This window comes from Myotis davidii, unplaced genomic scaffold, assembly GCF_000327345.1.
Source record: "Myotis davidii unplaced genomic scaffold, ASM32734v1 scaffold456, whole genome shotgun sequence".
Classification (NCBI taxonomy): Eukaryota; Metazoa; Chordata; class Mammalia; order Chiroptera; family Vespertilionidae; genus Myotis; species Myotis davidii.
This window is the reverse complement of record NW_006287375.1, coordinates 335,891-343,257: the sequence shown is the minus strand read 5'-3', so window position 1 is coordinate 343,257 and position 7,367 is coordinate 335,891. Positions and strand designations below refer to the sequence as shown.

Here is a 7,367-nt window from a genome sequence, read left to right as displayed (position 1 = left end):
AGAGATAGAGATAGAGATAGAGATAGAGATAGAGATAGAGATAGAGATAGAGATAGAGATAGAGATAGATAGAGATAGAGATATATATTCATCCGAGGACATTTTTTCCGTTTATTTTTAGAGAGCGTAGAAAGGAGGAGGAGAGACAGAGAGAAATATCATCTGAGAGAGACACATTGACTGCTTGCAATTGGTTGCCTCCTACACGCACCCCAACCAGGGCTGGGTATTGAGCCTACAATGGGCATATGTGCCCTTGACCAGAATCGAATCCGAGACCCTTCAGTCCAAGGGCTGACACTCTAACCACTGAGCAACTGGGATATTAATTTAAAGCTGTTTATTAAGAAAACAGACTCAGAAAGAATCGTTAACCCTTCCCCTTTTCCCAAAAGATTCAGACAGAGATTAAAGGCTTAAGCCTGGCTACCATAAAAGTTTTAGAAGAACTACCATAAAGGGAACTATCAGAAAGGGAAACTAACCAATGGACATAAGACACTGGGGGGTAGGGGAGGCCAGGGGATTGTCAAGGGCGGGGGGGGGGGGGAGGGGGAAAGGACACATATGTAATACCCTTTGTAATACTTTAAGCAATAAAATAAATAAAATTTTAAAAAAAAGATTCAGACAGAGAAACTTGCTTCAGGAAGGAGATCTTAGGAGGTAACCTTAGTCTAATTTGAATTAAATGTGGTAAACAAGAAGCTTCCAAGCCTCCTGTTAGCTAGCTACCCTCGGGGCCCATTGTGTCTATCCTAGCAAGGATTTTCCTGCCATGTGTGTTCCGTTCTTCCTCAACTACCTATAAATCAACATCCCCATTTCTGAAAACTACTACCACATTCTCCCCTTTCTCCTTTGTCCAAATTAGTCTTATATGATCAATGTTGCCTCACTAATTTTGGCATTTTCATGGAATTACGATGCCTATGTGAATTCCCCGTGCACATGTATTAAACTTTAATTTTCTCCTGTTAATCTGTCTCTGTTAAGTTGGTTATTAGCCCAGCCAGAAGAATTTAGAAGGTGGGAGGAAAAGTATTAATATGTTCTTAGCTCCCATATTGTAATCTGTGTGGATGTAGATGGTTTCAATTCTCAGTGTCTCAACTAAGCCATTCTTCAGACTGAGCTAGGGACCATTAATACTTGGGGCCATGATCAATCCAAATCTTCACTGTTATTAGAAGAGGGAGGCAGAATAGAAGGTCATAGGAATGTGATTTAAGAGGAAGGGAGAGAGAGGAAAAAAAAACTTCGATCTGTTGACTTCCACACATGCCCCACCAGAGATTGCACCCCCAATCTGGGTATGTGCCCTGACTGGCACCTTTTGTTGTATGGGACGGCACTTCAACCAACTGAGCCACACCCGCCAGTACAGGATTTTCCATTCTTAATCCTACTAGGGAACTCTGCAGAATAGATACTTTAGAGTAGGGGTGAGGAATATCCAGCCTGAGGGCAGTATAAGGCCCATGATATCAATTAGTCTGGCCCTGCCAAAGCATTGGGGTGAGTTAATGAAATGTTTGACCAAATACAGCAGGCCAAGATTGAAGCTGATAATTTCGTATGGCCCTCGAATGATGTGATAAGTGTCCAATGGCTCTTGGCAGAAAAAAAGTTTCCCCACCCCTGCTTTAGAGAGAAGAATCGTTATTCCCAGGTGAAAAGCAAGGGACTGGTGTATTTATGCAACTACTATGGTGAGCTGGGGATATTAATTCCTCAGCAGCTCCAGCCTGTTGCCTGTGAACAGAGCAGACTCCAGCAGCCAGAGAAGGTTCTCAGGCAAATAAAATGAGGAACATCTTCACAGTTAAAAGTCAGGCTGATATTCCTGAAATGGTAGCAATGAGGGATATGAACGGGCACCAACAGTGTCAGCTTCAGTGATGATTACTGTACACAACTGTGTGCTAAGCACAGTACTAACCACTTTAGATGTGTTATTTGAATCTTCTCACCTTTTGACCTTTTCCTCTCTGTCTTGTCCTCTTCCACCATGCTGCTGAGACAGCTCAGGGAGATCACCAACAAGTCCCATGCTACCAAATCCAAAAGCTGGATCTTTATTTTTACCTGAGTGGCATTTAACACAGTTGACCATTGTCTCTTGTTTGAAACACTTTCTTCTCTTTGTTTTGGAGATGCCGCTCTCTTGGAGTTTCCCTCCTACCTCCCTGGCGGCTGCTTTTCAGTCTCAGTTGCAGGAGATCCTTTATCTTTTCCTGACTTCTGTCCTTAGACTTGGTCTTCAGCTCTTTTCTCTTTTTCTCTCTGAGTTTGGCAAACTTTTGCTGTAAAGACCAAATAGTAAATGTTTTAGGTTTTGTAGGACAAGTGGCAAAATCAAAGATTTTTTGTAGGTGCATAGTATTAAATTTTACCTTTTTTGCATAATTTTTAAATATATTTCTTTATTGATTTCAGAGAGGAAGAGAGAAGAGAGAGAGATAGAAACATCAATGATGAGAGAGAATCATTGATCATCTGCCTCCTGCATACCCACTACTGGGGATCAAGCCCGCAACCCAGGCATGTTGGCTGGAATCGAACCTGGGACCCTTCAGTCCGCAGGCCGATGCTCTATCCACTGAGCCAAGCCGGCTACAGCAAATAATTTTTTTATGAAATCCAAAATATAGTAAGTGAGTAAGTTTTATAATTCAAGTCAACCTACGAGAATAATAAATTTGTGATTTTGGTGGGGATGGGGACATTTCACTTAACTGGGATTCCACATTAGTGTTTCCCATCATCAAAAGTGATTTCAGCCCTGGATGGTATGGCTCAGTTGATTGAATGTGGTCCTATGGATTGAAAGTTTGCCAGTTGGATTCCCAGTCAGGGCACATGCCCAAAGTTGTGGGATCCATCCCCAGACAGGTGCATACCAGAGGCAAATCGGTCAATCTTTCTCTCTCACTCCAATGTTTCTCTCTCCTTTCCCCTCCTCTCTCTCTCTAAAAAAAAAATCAATAAAAACATTTTTAAAATACGTTTTTATTTGAGAGAGAGAGAGAGAGGAAGGGAAGAGAGACACAGAAACATCAATGAGAGAGAAACATCGATTGGCTGCCTCTTGCATGCCCCCTACTGGGGACCCAGCCCACAACCTGGGCATGTTGAACTGGTGACCTCCTGGTTCATGGGTCGATGCTCGACCATTGAGCCACACCAGCTGGGCAATAAAATCATTTAAAAAATGTATTTTTTTAAAAGTGATTTCAAATATTCCTCTGTTAATGCTGACCTATAATGAAACGTTACATATTCCACTTTTGAAAACATCTTTTCACACAGATAGGTACTGGGAAACACTGCTATCATTCCACTGGCATGTGATATATTATTCATAGCAAAGAGGATGGGCGCAACCATGGCACAGTGAGGCAGTGGGGGTGGGGATTGATCAGGGGAAGTCCTGGGCTTGTGGGTGGTCTCGGCCACCCCTCCTTTAGCCACTACTGCCACCACCCGGAGCACATCGTCCAATTGCACCAGCACCACGGTGGTGGCAGTGATGCTGCTCAGCTCCAGCAAGACCAAGACAAGGAGAAGCATGTGAGCCAGAAACTGAAGCCATTCTGGCCAGTGAGCAGTTTCTCAGCATCCTGATGTGGGGGGTGATCTACACAATCAATGAGTTAAGCAATGTCTCTGTCCCTGTCCTTGTCATGTGAATGCCAAATTGTTAGTTATTAATAAAGGAAGGGAGCAAATGGAATCAGATTAAGTCTAATAAACCAGGGCACCGAATTGGACATCACGCCTGATTCACTAGGAAGCCATAGCATTCACAGTCTCCCCAGGGAACAGCCACATCCTCTGTTGAGGGGACATAACCCCCAAAGTGGGCAGGGAGAATCAGCTTTCCAATCCCCCCACGGGGACAACCAGCCACTAGCCAGATGGAGGGGTAAAACAGCAGGGGAAATTCCTTTGCTGGAAGGATGCGTGGTAGAAACCAAGATGGCACAGGGAGAGGTTAGCGCCTACAGTAGAAACCCGATGAAGAGGCAAGACTCTGAGGCATGCACAGTTGGAGCCAAAATGACAACATAAAGGGGTGGAATCTAGCCTGGGAAAAGGATGAGGTTAGATAAGGGACACCAAACCCCAGAAGATCCAGAAAAGGGATTGGTCAGGGGGAAGGCCCAGTATCAACCCAGGAGATTAGGAAAGAGGTTGGTTAGTTTGAAAGAAAGCCTGCTCTCTCCCAAGCCCGAGATAATATAATCAAAGCTAACAAAGGCCCGTCATCTGGGAAGCACATGTGTGTTTGCCTGTTCCTTTCCTTGCCCTCCCTCTCTCTGTGGCAGCTGCACGGCTCCAAGCATGGGCCTGCGTGCGGCAGCGCAGCGCCAGCTGGAACACAGCCAGAAGCAGAGCCTCTGCTGGACGTGCGGAGCCCAGGGCGACAGCATCACAGTGCTGGATCCTGACCCTCCTGGTGGGCACCAGGCCCAGGACTTCCTCCTCAGTGAGACGGAGCTAAACCACCTGGTCGTGGATGAGACAGTGGGCACCTGGGGGCAGTCCTTTGTTTTTACTCCAACAAATCTTACCACTACGTCGCATCTTCCTTTGTGTCGATCCCTGAAATGCTTTCCTCGTGACTGTGTGGAAGAGCTCTATTTCCACCGGCAACAAGATGACCTCAAAGCATACAGCAAGACCCAGGTGGACAGTCATCTCTTCACGAGGGAGAACCTTCCCAGGATCTTGAAGTTCAAGGAGTACTGTCCCATGTTGTTTCGAAATCTTCAGGAGAGATTTGGGATTGACGATCAGGATTACCAGAATACAGGGATACGCCCCTCTCAATAGTGACAGCCGGGGCCAACGCGGCACACGTTTCCTCACCACCTACGACCGGCACTTTGTCATGAAGACTGTGTTAAGTGAGGATGTGCCTGAGATGCACATCTTAAGCACCACCAGTTCATAGCGAGCGTCACGGCAACACCCTTTTGCCATAGTTCTTGAGCATGTGCTGCCTGACTATAGATGGTAGGGAAACCTACATGGTGGTCACTAGAAACATGTCCAGCCATCAGCTCACTATGCACTGCAAGTATGACCTCAAGGGTTCTACTGTTGCCAGAGAAGCGAGTGACAAGGAGAAGGGGTAAGAACTTGCCAACATTTAAAGACAATGATTTCCTCAGTGGAGGGCAGAAATGCAGACAGGAGAGGAGGGTAAAAAGAACTTCCTAGAAAAACTGAAATGGGACATGGAGTTTTGGGCTCAGCTAAAGATCATGGACTGTGTAGTTTGCTGCTGGGCATCCACAATGTGGACCAGGCAGAGCAGGAGAAGGTGGAGGTGGAGGAGTAAGGTAGAGGATGAGGAGTGTGAGGATAATGGGATGAGCAGCAACCTGCTCTGTTCCTATGGCACATCTCCAGACAGCCCGGCAGCCTCCTCAGCTTCCCTCGGTTCTTTGGTCCTGGAGAATTTGATCCCTCTGTTGAAGTTTATGCCATGAAAAGCCATGAAAGTCCCCCCAGGAAGGAGGTCTATTTCGTGGCTGTCACTGATATATTCACACTATCTGATGCTAAGAAGAAAGCTGCACATGCTGCCAAAACGCTGAAAAATGGGGCAGGGTCTGAGATCGAGACTGTGAATCCTGAGCAGTACTCCAAACACTTCAACAAGGTCATGTCCAACCTCTTGAGGTAGAGCCAGAGAATGAGGTCTGGGGACAGGGACAGGAAGAGGGAGAGGGCGTATTTCGGCTAGATGGGAGGAAAGGGAGCAGAGTGAGGGGTCAGGGAGGGCTTTAGCAGTGAGGCTGCAGCTGGTGACACTGAAAGAGATTCTAGGGAGGGGAGGATGTGCTGTGTGTACCTGCTCTCCGGTGTAGCCTCACCTCCCGCTCTCTTTGATTTATTTTTCCCCATTTGACCCAGGTTTAAAGTGGTTTCCTTTTTGCTACCTTGCAATCTTTTAAAATACCTTGGAGGTAGGGGTGACTGTGGGTTGATTTGGGTTTTTCCTGAAATTCCGTTGCTCCAGGTTTGCTACTTATAATGATGTGTCATCACCCGAGTCACCTTTCCCATCCTTGTCCTGAGTTTCCTTCAATGACAGGGGCACCCCATAGACTCAGCCAAGGGTCCCCTCAGAGCCAAGTGCTCTGGTGCTAGGGGAGAGGTCAGACGCCTCATCCCTCCTGGATTAACTTTTCAATTTTATGAAGTGTTGTGCGCAACTTCCTTCCCTTCCCCTTTCCTCCTTGGACCCAAGTGGTTCTTCCATCTAAACGCTCTCCTCCTGAAGGAACGCTCCAGACCAACATCAGTCATTTTGGGTCAGAATCAAATATCTCGGAGGGGAGTGAGTGCATCCTCATGAAGTGGTGAGGGGTGGGGGTTGCCGCTGGGCTCTCGGACAGCTGGTTCTCAGAGAACCCCGTGACCATCATTCACACCGCTGGGCGCTCTCAGCTACAGGAGTTCTGATGTCTTCTCTATAAAGCCTGCCTCCCACTGGGTCAAGATGAACTAGAAAGGACCCTTGTGCCCTAACCGGTTTGGCTCAGTGGATAGAGCGTCAGCCTGCAAACTGAAAGGTCTCAGGTTCGATTCTGGTCAAGGGCATGTACCTTGATTGCGGGCACATCCCCAGGAGGGGGTGTGCAGGAGGCAGCTGATTGATGCTTCTCTCTCATCGATGTTTCTAACTCTCTATCCCTCTCCCTTCTTTTCTGTAAAAAAATCAATAAAATATATTTCTTTAAAAAGCACCCTTGTGTTTAAATGGTTTCCCCCCTTGCAGAAACCCCAGAGTGGATGAGCATCAAATGAAGGCTTGTGCCCTCCATCCATTTACTTTCTTCTGATCTTCTCCCAGGCACCCCACCTGAAGGTGAGCTTTTAGTTGGGAGCAGATCTCCCGGCACCTGGGGTACTCCTTGCAGAGATTCTTCTTTGAACCCCAGGACGACCATGTAGGTCATCTGACTCCCTGTGCCTGTGGCTTGTCACCTAGACGTTATGACCAGTGGGGAGTGATACCTCCCACCTTGGAGTGTGGTGCCCCAGCCTGATCTTGGTTCTGGATCACTTGAGGATATGACCCAGGAAATCCACTCTGGAGGCTTGATGTGGGATTGGACCAGGCCCCAGCCTCGGGGCTGTTTTTCCTAAAAGCCCACGTCTAGGCTTTTAGCAGATCTGACACCCACAGGCTTCCTCAGCGGCGATCCTGCAGCTTCCTTCAGGATCTCCACCCACCTCTGAGCCTTGCTCTCCAGGCCTCGGAATTGAGCTGTGAGTCATTCTGTGATGACATCAAAGCAGTCTGGTCTGGCTGGGAGAGGAAACAGACACCTCACCAGGAACCGGGG

At 47.3% G+C, this 7,367-nt stretch overlaps 1 pseudogene; it reads left to right on the top strand.

The window, feature by feature from the left end:
- Positions 1–5,698, top strand: part of LOC102772280 — an 8,341-nt pseudogene extending 2,643 nt beyond the window's left edge.
- Positions 5,699–7,367: the final 1,669 nt, after the last annotated feature.